Consider the following 13,055-nt stretch of genomic DNA (forward strand, 5'->3'; position numbering starts at 1 on the left):
CATGTGGAGTGTATGAAACAAACCAAGGTGTCTCTCGTATGTCTAGGTGATGTAGAATCATGGGACCAACTTCAGTATGTGTGCTCTTTGTTGGCCTAGACATCCTGTGCAGTGCATGACTGTACGGACAGCAGCAGCTGAATTGTCTCAATGTTGTCAGGCCAAAGGACTTCTCAGTGTTCTTCCTCATTCACACAATATTCTGGAAAGCCTTTGGAAGCATGATGGGGAGGAGGGCAACTTGGTGCAGAGTGACAGTGATTTTCTGGGCAGTTGCGGCATTGGGGATAAATCTTGATTTTAGTAAAATAATCTGTTTATTGGGAAATAGTGATTGGTTCAGGAAAATTAATAATCCCCCCAAGTTTCCAGTACAAAGGAAAATGAGTAATTTCCCCAATGTGTGTGTGGACATATATAATGCAATACAGGACATTAATTCAATTTCTTGCTTCAGGGTGAAGCCAGGGGCATAGTGAAACACTGGATTCCAGGTTCAGCCCCAAATCCGACTAGTTGTTAGGGTTTCTCAAGTACCCAGTCCTTTCTTTAGTGTATTTCCCCAAAGGCAAGAACTTCTAAACACAGTCAGTACTGTAGAAGAAGGAGCTATCTTTCTAAGGACCTGTTGTAGCTGGGTGTGGTGGTGCATGCCTATAATCTCAGCACTTATGAGGCTGAGGCAGGAGGATTGCCATGAGTTTGAGGCCAGCCTGGACAACATAGTGAGTTCAAGGCCAGCCTGAACTACATAGCGAGACCCTGTCTCAAAAAAAAAAAAAAAGCAAAAAAACAATAACAAAAAATAGACTAAGGACCTTTCATGCATACCAGGTTCATTTCAACAGAGTAGAACATGGTCTCAGTCGAACAGTGAGCCTTTTAGCAGTAGAATAATTGAGACCTGGAGTGAGGGGTGTGTGTGTGTGTGTGTGTGTGTGTGTGTGTGTGTGTGTGTGTGTGTGTTCAAAGGGAAGGTCATGGCATCCAGGCCTTGGAACAAGAGCATGCATTTACACACCCTCTCCTGCATGTGTGTGAGTGAATCACAAATGTTCACAGAATGTCTGCAAGGTGCATGGGGCCCTGGCAGAGCCCACGCTGCAAGAGGATGGAGGATCTTGGCTGCTGATGGACGTGCTGTATTGGCAAGAGCAAAAGCACTAGAGGCAGACTTCATTTTGCATATCTTCTTTGTTCCTTCTTAACTGTGTGTTTTTATTTTTATTTCATTTTGTTGTTTTATTGCTATGGATCAAAGCCTGGCAGTTGCACACGCTAGGGCCTCAGCCAGTGATGGTGAACCTTTTAGAGCTCTCAGTGATACAGCCAGCTGCCATAGGTTTGCCACCACTGGCCTAGGCAAATGCTCTACCACTCACTGAGCTATACTTGAAGCCCTAACAGCTTTTATTTTCTTGTCCTTTTTTTTGAGATAGGGTCTCACTGTGGAGTCTGTACCAGCCTGGAGCTCACCATGTAGCCCAGGCTAGGCTTGAACTTGTGATCCTTATGCTTCTCTACCTGGAGTGTTGGGATTGTAAGTATGTGACACCATGCGTGGCCCTGACTATGTATTTTTCAAAGGAATTTACTCAGCTTTACTCAACTTTAGTTTTCTCATTTGTAAAAGTCTGCTAGCCGTCACATCTTCTTGTAAAGGATAAGTGAAGTAACGTATTTAAAGTGCCTGGCATTCAGAAAGGTGCTTAATAAATGGTAATTGCTATGCTCTTATTTTGGTTTTCATGAGATTTGACTCTGTGTTAACAGCTCTATTGTCTTCTGTCTTCAAAAAAGCAGAGATAGAATGCGTAGAATATGGGGCTCTTGCAAATGTCACAGCTATGAATAAATACAGCATGGTTGGTATTTGCCCTCAAAAAGCTTAATACCATATATATATATATATCCTGTTCTTGGTATGTAGTTCAGGCTGGCATTGAACTCACTGTGATTAAGGCTGGCCTTAACCTTGTGGTGATCATTCTGTTTCAGCGATTACAAGCATGCGGCACCATGCTTGGCAAGATACATTTGCAAATAAACAAGTATACTACAATGTAGTAATTGGCATGGAGTTTTGTATAAAGTACTAAAACTGAAGAATTTGTTTACCAAGTGTTCACTATGTGCCAAACCCTGTGCAAACCCTTTTGCACATTTTTGTAACACAATGCTTTCACCAGCCCCCTCAATCAGATGCCCTCCTCTCCATATTAGAGTCGAGGACACTGAGGCTCAGTGGTGTTAAGGGACATTTCCCCAATGGCAGGTATCACACAACTTCTCTGCTTGGGGTAAAGCTGGGGAAGGTGGGTAGGAGAAAGACTGCGGAAGGAGAAAGACTCCTGAGGGAGGTGCTTCGGCTAAGAGCCGCAAGATGAGTGGGAGTGTCACACGGACAGCGTTCCTGGTGAGGAACAGGATGTTCATAGTGTGGAGGAGTGAGAAAGCAGGGTGTGTTCAGAGCCACAAATACTTCAGCTTTACTGCAGCATCAAGCCTGGGAGCTGGCAGCTCCAGAATGGCCGGAAATGATGTTTTGAACAGGGAGGCAGGTCCTTGACCAATACACCTGCTGTCATGGTAAGGAATGGATGTTGTTTATTTACTGAGGAAAGGAACCCTGGAGAGATTTTTGAGAAAAGGAATACCCAGGTGTTCTACTTCAGCCAGGCTTCTGTGACAGAATACAAGTGGCTTATAAACAACAGAAATTTATTTCTTGCCTTTCTGGAGGCTAGAATCGCAAAGGTCAAGGTGGTGGCAGATTCAGTGTCCAATTAAGGTCTGTTTTCTCCATAGACAGCCATCTTCTCATGGCAGAAAGAACAACTCTGATCTCCTTGGTCTCTCCAAGGACTGATAATTACTCTTATGGGGCTCCATCCCTATGCCCTAATCACCTCTCATCGCCCCATCTTCTCATCCCATCACATTAGAGGATAGGATTTCAACGTGTATTTGGAGTGAGGGGGGAGGGGCAAACATTCAATCTATAGCATCAGGTCACTCCCAGATAGTTTAAGAAAAATCGTGTTGGTCCCAGTGAGGGAGACAGACGGACTTTAGGGACAAACACTGGAAGCAAGCAGATGAAGCTGGTAATAGTTTACTCATTTGTTCTCTTGTTTAACAATTACTCTTTGAGCACATATTACATGTTACCTACCTGCAGGCATTGGGGGAATAGCTATGAACAAGGTATTACTGTCTCCTCCATGCTTGCTTCTTAGTGAGAGAGAGACAATAGACACGTAAGGAGCTGTCAAGTAGGAATAAATGTTACAAAGAGAATGAAAGAGGGTGGAAGGTTGAGTTCACCAAAGACTGAGGTGGGCAGGGACAGCTTGCTGACTGCCATGGCAACACTGAAGCGGAGATCAGATGAGCGTATTCTGAGTGTTGGATGTGAGGACAGAAAAGGAGGAACCAGTGGAAAATCTGTGAAGCAGATTTGACGGGACTGACTTTCAGCTTGGGGAGGTTGTGCAGGATGCTTGGGCAGCAAGAACAGGTAGCACAATCTGGAGGCTCTGTGCCTACCTGGGTTGTGACTGGCTCTACCGCATGCTGTGTGATCTTGGGGAAATTAATTGACTCAAGCCTTGCTTTCCTATAAAATGGGTATAATGATAGTGATATCTCACATGGATTTTGAGAGAATTGAATGTGTTTTGTGTGTAATGATCAGAATAGGATAGTACCCAGCCTGTGGCTAGTGAGTGTTACCTGTGTGTTTGCATTATTATTAAAATACTGGGAAAAAAGGAGGAAGAATGTGAAGAGCAGGCATAGTAGTAAGCTTAATTTAGACACATAGATTATAAAGTGCTCATGGAGCCAGATGTGGTGGGGTATGCCAGCACTCGGGGAGACTGAGGCAGGAGGATCAGAAGTTCAATCAGCTTGGGAGCTTAGTGAGACTGTCTCAAAACAAAATCTATATATCTGTATAGACTTATAGATTTATATAGATACATAGATATATATGTTGGGGCTGTAGCTCAGTGTGAAGGCCTGGGCTCAATTTCCAGTACTAAACCAAACCAAACCAAACCAAAAATGTGTGTGGGGGAACCTGTGCATGGTGCATGCAAATAGAGAGAGACAGTAGACAGTTGACTGCGCTCTTCGAAGCTCAGGTGGCAAATCAAAAAGTATTTGGCCTTTTGGGGACTGGAAGATATAGCTTAGTGGTAGAGTGCTTGCCTATCATGCTCTAGGCCAGGGTGGCAAACCTAATGGCACCTGTGCTGCACGGGCTGTTTGTATCATTGAAAGCTCTAAAAGGTTCAACATTCCTGCTCTAGGCCCTGACTTTGTAGCTTAGCATAGCAAACAAACAAACAAACAAACAAACAAATGATATAGTTAGGAGATAAAATGTCCAGGACTTGGTGATGAGTTATAAACAGGGCACGTGGGTGTGGAAGAATAAGGGCTTCAGCTCAGCTGGTCAGTGCCCCTGTTGAAAGGTAGGGAAGCAAGGTTTCAGAGGAGGCAAGAGAGAATAGGTCCAGATCAAAGGGAGAGAATTCCCCCTGAGCAGGAAGTAAGATGGGAGTACATGCAGGTGAGTCCACAGGTGAGGCAGTGGGAAGGTGAGATCAGTAGCTGCAGGATCTATTTTCTCTGCATGGTGGGAAATGAGATCATCCCTGAGAGCAGGAAGGTGGAATGGGAGTAGGCTGAAGGTTGGTTATAATTACTTTTGTATCATCTTTTCTCCGGCTACCTTAAAAGATGTTTGTGTCTGACTGTCTTCCTGGACCCTCATTCCTTCCATTTGGCATAAGACATCATTCCTTATTTTCTAGGTATGGTGGTAGGCTGTGGTTAGTTCTGTAATAGCACTTCCCTACAATGTGGGTCTTTGATTTCCTTATCTGTCCTCTCCATAGCTGATGAGACCCTGCAGGAAGAAGATTTATTTTTTGTATCTGACGGACAGTGAGCATTTGTTTGTGGAATTCATGAATAAGTCAGTGGAGGGGCCCAGGTAGTGGCACATGAGGTCAGAGCAAGCCTCTGTCATGGAAGCCAGGCTAGCTGGCGGCTGCTGCTTCTGCTGGTACTAAGGCTCACCACTAGAATATACAGTTTCCTATTACAAGGATAGGTGTTTTCACTTCCTTTTCCATCCTACAAATTGCCCCACACTGCAAATTTCTAGAGCACTCTAGCTCCATCTACCTGCCTGGCCACTGAATTCCTGTGGCCCCATGTTCACTCAGGTGATCCTTCGCAATGAGAAAGGAGCCAAGTAGCTAACCCTCTGGGAGCAGTGCCGGCAGCCTTACCCTCCTGACAGCGCCAGCAGCTGACATCATGTGCAAGTCCAGCTCCATCCTCTCTGTCTGAGGACAGAGGGAGCCTGGAAGCTCGCCAGGTGCCCAGAGTACTGCCAGATGTGGAAAGATGGAGACAGGCTCTGTTTGGCACTGTAGCTTGGGCTGAAGGCGGAGGGAATTCTGGATGCACAAGAGGCTGGACTCTCCTACCCTCAGCCCTCCACTTCTCCGAGGTTTAGATGGGGCAGCAGGGCAAGGAGAGTCTATGTGCCGGAGCCCTCCATCTAGAGCACAGCTGGGGCAGCTGCAGAGGCAGGGAGTCCACAGAGCTCCCGAGTGAATTCCCAGGCCTCGAGGTCCCTGCTGCCATGTGGCTCATCCTCTGGTGAGCCAAGCGTGGTGTAGAATATGCGTTCTGAGATTGTGTCGTGCAGCACAGCTGTCAAGCAGGCTTGCCACTACCATGTGTCCTTCCTGAGGAAGAAGCTGGCCTCTCTGCGAGCCAAGTAGGTGGCGGGGGTCGTGGAGCTTTGGGTTGGGGTGGTCTGGTAGGTTGCTGCTATGTGATAGGTGCTCAGGAGGGAGACACATCAGTTGCAAGAGGCCGAAGGGAGAGGCAGCTGGATGGACTATTCACTGAGAGGTTTAGTCTGTGCCTCACCATGTGCCTCCCATGTTCCCTGGCTCCCTGGATCTGTCTTTATAACCAGGCAGCTCAGTAGTAGCTTGTTTCTGTTCTTTTCATAGTAAATTAATTCCATGGGTAGAGAACTTGGGGGGTCCAAGAGAAGGGTACTGTGGAGAAGGGTTCGTTAGGACTATCTGGGTTTTCTGGGTTAGGCTTGTGAGGGTTGATGTAGTGTGTTAATTTCTTATGTCCCCTCTTTTGGGGACTTTTCCCTGCCAGCAGAGTTGCTTGAGCAGGCTGCCACGGAGACGGAAGCATAAGCCAGGTGTGGGCTTTACCCTAACACGAACCTCTACACCTGGTGAAGTTGTGCTGCAGTGGCTCCTTGCTGACTGTGCTGTACAAGCAGAGAGAAGGTTTCTTGGAGCAGGAAGAGATTCCAGGCCCAGAGACCAGAGTTAAATGTGAACCTGGCAGGCATTTGAGAGAGAGGAGGCATGTAAACTTATGGGCAGGATTTTGTTTGTTTGGTTTGCTTTATTTATTTTTTCATTTTTATGTGAAAGATGGGACAAATGAGATGAGAGGAAAAAAGGAAAAAGAAATGGAATGAGACACTAAATGGATTTCAAAGGTACTTAAAGGGGCTAGAGGTAAAGGTGACTTGATCTTGGCTCTCTGTCTTATTCTTTCTCTTTTAGACACACACACACACACACACACACACACACACACACACACACACGACACCGGCATAGATGCCCATGATCATGTAGCCGTCAATTAACAAGAATTCTTTCCTCAGGGGCTCTTGGGGCAGAAGTACTGAGGGTGGTGAGCAGGGATTGATTCACACAGAATGAGCCCTCAGCAGGTAAAGTGGCAGACTGAGATCCTCTGTTCCTACTATACGGTGCTGGCCACAGGTTCAAGATTCTCCCCTTAATGGCTGTGTGGAACTCAGGAACACAGAAGACTGGAAGACATTGGTTTAAATTCTGGCTGTCCCACTTACTGGCTCTGTTGCTTTTGCAAAATCATTTTATCTCTCTGAATCTACCTTCTTGAAAAGCAGAGATAATTACACCTACTTTCCAAAGGTTGTGGGGATCACAATGAGATAAAATAGGTGAAGCACTTAGCACTGTGTCTGGCATATGGTAAGCACTCAATAAGTGCTAGCTTTTTTATTATTGTCAGCATCAGCAGGCAGCTAAGCCTAAAAGGTGTGTTTTGAGATAGAACCAGGAGGTTTGAGAACTTAGTTAATATGAGCCACATAAGAGTCCATGAGAGGTGATGCTTGAATTCTTAGTTGCCAGGGGGAGCCAGCCACAGAAAATCTGCTTCTTGCTCTTCGAATGAGTGAGAGCTGTTGAGGGGTGAGGAGCCAGAGAAGTGGGTGTGTGGCCAGGCTTCCCAGCCTACAGTCAGCCAGTGGCACCCTGGGGAGCGTGGGCCTAGGGGTGCTCAGCCTGTTCCAGCTGTCTAGGAAGCCAGCCCTGTCTCAGCAGAGCTCACTGACTTCTGTGAATTAACTTCCAGAGGGTCCTTAGGTATCTATTATTTTTCAGACTTTCCATGGACATGGAAATGGTTTGATCTGTGACCACTCATCATGTGTTCCCTCTTCGCTGATCTGCATGCTTAGGGAACATGTGGTCTTTTGGAAGACAGCACATATGGCCTTTGGGTAATAGAGAGTAGAACTTTTTTGGTCTGGGTTAAGCTCTGACTTCTGCAGCAGGGCAGAGAAGCCTGTGGGTACCCCGTCTCTCTTCCCTCCTGTGTTCCCAGCTCTTCACTCCTCTCCAGCAGGCCTGGCTGCTTCTGTTGCCTCAGCAGAATGTCTCCAGGTGTAACCGTCACCTGCTCTGTGTTTTCCCTACTCCAGCATTTCTTGTTTCCTGCCCGAGAAAAAGAAGGCTGTTAATTATAGCTCAGCAAACCAACCTCTCTCTGCTCACGCCAAAGTTGGGACTTAGGTTTGGGTAACTGTCAGGGTGGATAGTAAATTTCACCCCCTAGCATTTGTAATTCCTGCTAGAAGAACGCCCCTCCTCCTACCAGCCCTGGTGGAGAAGGAATGTGAGTGGGTGACAACTTGGGGATTCAAAGCAGAGAATCCAGCCTCTGGCTTGCCCTGCTCTGTGGTATTTTTTTTTTTTTTGGCCTCCCTACTACTTCAAGGTTGGGACGAAGTCATAGGACAAATCCCTGAGTTCTCTTCTCAGCCTCTCACTGATGAAAAATGTAAGCTCAGAGCAGCTTTTGCTGAGACCAATCCTTGCTTACTCGTCTAGGTATTGAGTAAGTCAGTGTACAAGAGGTTGATATTTCAGCTTGGTTGCAAATCCAGTATGTACCACCAGTACATTTGCATGTGTACTTCTATAGTAAATATTTTGTATGTAATGTGATGAGGTAGAAATTTTTAAATTTTATGAGATAAAATAGAAGTGCAAGTAGCAATATTTTCTTAATGCATGACCATGAGAAAGTGTCCCTGGTTGACAGTGAACAACCTATTAAAGAGAATGGTTCTAAGGTGGTCATCCTGAGTCAGGTAATGTGTTTTATAATCACAGGTAGAGTTGATTCCATATGCAGATTCCTGAGTCATGTGGACTCAGGTAGGCCTGGGAATTTGCATGGTTAACATGTGTCCCAAGTGCTTCTGATGCAGGTCGTCTCTGACCATGCTTAGAGAAACATGTCCTTAGCCCAAAGCCTCCTGGGATTTTCTCCAGCTAGTGTCAAGCACATAGTTCAATAGGGTTGGGATAGGAAAGGGCCTTTTTATACTAGTCTGGGCACATCGCCTCTGTTTTCTCTTACCTGTCTTGTACATAGCCCAAGAATCACCATTCTGCAGCAAGGTGGGTGGGGTGGGGTGTGTAAAGAAGTTATTTTATCTGTCACCAGTTTTCCAAGGTTACTCAGTGCTTCTTTTCTTTCTTTTTTTTTTTCTTGGTACCATGGGTTGAACTCGGGTCCTTGCACTTGTGAGGCAGGCAGTGGAAACACTGAGCTAAATCTCCAGCCCTCGGTGCCTCTTTTCTTGTCTTCAGACATGTGACCCATAAGCCATTAACTGCTGGGCTTGCCCCCGCTTGGCCCCGCTTAATCTGAAGGTGACTGCTGAGATGGAGAGAAACCCATTGTAGCCCAGGTTTAGAATGGCCCAGGAGGCTGGGAGGGGCGCAGAAAAAGTGGAGCATGTTTATGAGTGCAGTCCTCCGACCTCACACATATGCAAGGAGACAGAAGCTCCCTTGTGCCACCTTTTATGTGACAGTGATGGGTGAGTAAACTGAGTTAGGTTTGGACTTTTGAAGTGCCTACTTTAATGGTTGACTTTTGAAACTCCAGGACATGAATGCTAAAGGATCTATGAGGGAACTGATTTCATCCTCTTACCGCTTTTCCTTCCAGAAGTGAAGCAGATCTGTTACCTGTGTTTTATTTTTTGGCCATCTTAAATGGTGATGGATTCTTAAATGGCTGAGAGTTGTCCTTGTAAATAAAGGTGCAGAACACAGACCTACAGATGGGGCTCTTACGCAGGGATTAATGGCATCAGATGCTCTGTTCTGCTTCCTAATCCATGAATTCCTTTTTCAATGTCTACATCAAGCCATTCTGCTTTTCTATGAATAACTTCTACAGTGAGAAATTTGCTAAGGAAATTAATTGGGGTCTCTTTCAGCAGAGAAGTTGAAATCATAGGAAACTCACAAATCAGACATGTAAACAGTACACCAAAGACAATGCAGAATATATACTTAGTTTGTGGAAATAGTATTCAAGTCCCGAAGTATTTGTTATAATAACAATAGCTACCTTTCTGAGGGCTGTATCCTCAGCACTGTGCTTTCTGTGCACTATCTGATTTAATCCTAGTAACAATCCTATCAGGGAAATTACTATGATACTCATTTTCTAGATGATGCTTAGATCATTTGCTCTCAGTACGTTTTACTGGCAGAGCTGGGATTCAGCTCCAGAGCTCAGGTTTATACTTATAAGACTGTGGCTTCCTTGGAAAAAAGGGAGAAGGTGCTCTCAGGGGACTTGGAACCCTGCGCAGAGCCTGCTTCTCCTTGGACCTAGTGGGTCCTTCTTTTTTACCATTTTCCTGGGATTTGAGCTGTAAGTGTGGCAGTGTATGAGTAAGTCTGGGAAATTTCTTTTTTTTCTTTTTTCACTTTATATTTTACTGGTCCATTTTAGGTATATATAATGATCACATTCATCATAGGGAATTTGTACCTGTACGTGATACGTCTTGTTTCTTCTTTTTTCCCATTCTCTTCCTCTCTTTTCAACCCCCTCTCCTCTCTGTCTACAAAAATCTTGTTTCCATTTTTTTCCTTCCATTCTTTTTTTTTCTTGTCCCTTCTTTCCTTTCCCTCTTACCCCTCCTTTGTTCCCCTTCTCATTTGAGCATTTTCTTCCCATTTCCCAATATCTATTATACATTTTGGTCCTTATTTACACTTTTGGTTTCTCATACCAGAGAAGCCATGTGATATTTACACATATGTCTGATTTATTTCACTTAAGAATTATGGTCTCAAGGTGCATCCATTTATCCAGAAATGTCTCAAGTTTATCCTTTTTGTGGCAGAGTAGTGCTTCATTGTATTAAAAACTCCACATCTTCTTTATCCATTCCTCAGTTCATGGACATTTGGACTATTTCCAAGATTTAGCTATTATAAACTGTGCTGCTATAAACATGGGTGTGCATATATTGCTGCGGTATGATGCTTTTAATTATTTTGGGAAAATGCCAAGAAGGGGCATAGCTGGGTCAAATAGAACATTTAGTTTTAGTTTTTTTTTTTTTATGTTTGGTTTGGTTTTATTTATTTATTTTTTGTATATCCTTTTATTGGTGCATTTTGGGTGTACAGTATAATGACATTCATCATTGGAAATTTGCACCTTTACATACTCTCTTGGTTCTTATTTTTCCCCCTTCCCCTGCCCTCCCTTCAACCCCTCCATCCCTCCCTGTTTGCAAAGACTTTGTTTCCATTTCTACATTTTCTCATATTAATTCCATTCCCTTCTTTCCTTTCCCCTACCCCTCCCACTTCCCCTTCCCCTTTGCCCCTTTTCTTCCTATTTCACATTATCTGTTATACCTTTTAGTCCTTCTTTACACTTTCAGTTTCTCACACTAGAGAAACTATTTGGTATTTACACATGTGTGTCCTGTTTATTTCACTTAAGAGTATTGCCTCAATATGCCTCCATTTAGCAATAAATGTCTCTAATTTCTCATTTTTGATGGCTGAGTAGTACTCCATTTTATTTTAAAAAAACCCACATTTTCTTGATCCAGTCTCCAGTTGATGGGCATTTGGGCTGTTTCCAAGTTTTAGCTATTATAAACTGGGCTGCTATGAACATGGGCGCACATATATCACTGTGGTATGATTCTTTTAATTCTTTGGGGAAGATACCCAGCAGTGGAATAGCTGGGTCAAATGGGAGTTCCAGTCCTAGCTCTTTGAGGTATCTCCATACTGATTTCCACAGTGGTTGCACCAGTCTACACTCCCACCAGCAGTGGAGCAGTGTTCCTCTTTGCCCACAGCCCCGCCAGCATTTGTTGTTGGTTGATTTCATGATAGCAGCCATTCTTTCTGGAGTGAGGTGGAATCTCAGTGTTGTTTTTAGTTTTAGTTTTTTGAGCAATCTCCACACTGAAAGTCTGAGGAATTCCATAAACAGATAGAAGAAGAAAAAAACTTACAAGAGAGAATTAGAGCCCCGTGATTCTGAATGATCCAGGTAGACATGTCTTAGATGATAATAGCTGGGTTTTTTAGTCTTTCTAAGACATGTTTCCTGAGCCTTGTTGATTTTAAGAAGGGCCTTGGGATGTTACCCAGTTTGTCAGTGCCTCCATCCATCTCCGTTTCACAGCTTCTCTTTTTGATGCTTTCTTCTGGTTTTGCTCTGTGTCATCGCAGAACAGAGCTGTTGTTGCTCTGACCTCTCTGCAGGTACCAGCAGAAGCCCAGGGCCATTGGCAGGAGCTCTCTCTTTCCTTCCTCTTCCCTGGGCCCACCACACTCGGGAAGCGAGTTCTCTAGTTGGAATCCTGAGGCTGCTGCTTTTTGCGAGATCATCGAGCTTCTGTGGCCATTGTCTGTTGCCTCTTCCCTCACTCTCAGCAGTGGCAGGGGAGGGTCCACTCAAGGCTCTTGCAGTGGCTGAGCCCCAAGATTGATCCAGGCATTCTGATGGCTCCTACGTCTTCTATGCTAACCCTTCCCAGTCTGCAGGGAATGCTGTGGTGGGACAGTGGCTGCAAGTGCAGCTCCCATTAATCATCACCATTAAGAAACCAGACAGTGGTACTGAGCTCTTGGCCCTTCCACTTGCCTGCCAGCATCTGCTCAGCTAAGCCTGTGGCTTGCCACATACTCTCACCTGGATGCCAGGTGTGATGAGCTCTGAAGTCCTCTGATATAGTACCTGGGCAAACACTAGTACAGGTGTAGAAGCAAACCTCCAGGGCAGGGAGTACCAGCGCCTTGTGCATTGATGATTGTTTCCCATTCTGAAGCACTTGCACAACCCTCGTGTGCACTGTGAAGGGACCAGCTGTGGGCTGGAGGTGGTGTGACTGCCTGGAGACAGTAGGTAAGGGAAGGCATTGTATAACCAGTGCCAGCTTTGTTTGAGCACCAAGTGCTGATGGCTTGGAGGGCTGGAGGACTCCTGGAGCACCCATAGTTCCAAGCCCTGGGTGCCCCTAAAATAGTAATTAGACAGTATTTTAGTTCACATTCATTAAATGTGCCTATTAGATGTCAGCACTGTGATTTTTTTTTTATCCCGGTACTCAGGACCTTGAGCTTGGCGAGGCAGGCACAGTGCCACTGAGCTAAATCCCTGGCCCTAGCACTGTGCTTTTATTTAAATTTCTGTGAAATAGTGTAACAGGTTGAACATCACTAATCTAAAAACCTGAAATCCAAAATGCTACCAATTTGAAGACTTTCTGAGCACTAACATGATGCCACGAGTGGAAAATCTCACACCTGACCACAGAGAATGGATCACAGTTGGAACTCAGGTGTGCTAAAAATGTTGTATAAAATTACCTT

The 13,055-nt window shown here is 44.9% G+C and overlaps 1 protein-coding gene across 18 annotated transcripts in view; it reads left to right on the top strand.

Moving 5' to 3' along the window:
* The window catches only part of Gramd1b (GRAM domain containing 1B), a 251,281-nt gene that overhangs the window by 128,846 nt on the left and 109,380 nt on the right, over positions 1–13,055 (top strand). The window contains exon 1 of one of the 18 annotated variants that reach the window (XM_087212610.1): positions 1,951–2,589. The exons of the other annotated variants lie outside the window; for them this stretch is intronic. The gene's annotated coding sequence lies outside the window, so the exon portion shown is untranslated. Of the gene's footprint in view, positions 1–1,950; positions 2,590–13,055 lie in introns of those variants that run through there. 18 annotated transcript variants of the gene reach the window in all.

The sequence above is a fragment of the Heterocephalus glaber genome, unplaced genomic scaffold, assembly GCF_053883595.1.
Source record: "Heterocephalus glaber isolate CG9 unplaced genomic scaffold, H.glaber_assembly_v1.0 deba00001431, whole genome shotgun sequence".
Taxonomy (NCBI): Eukaryota; Metazoa; Chordata; class Mammalia; order Rodentia; family Bathyergidae; genus Heterocephalus; species Heterocephalus glaber.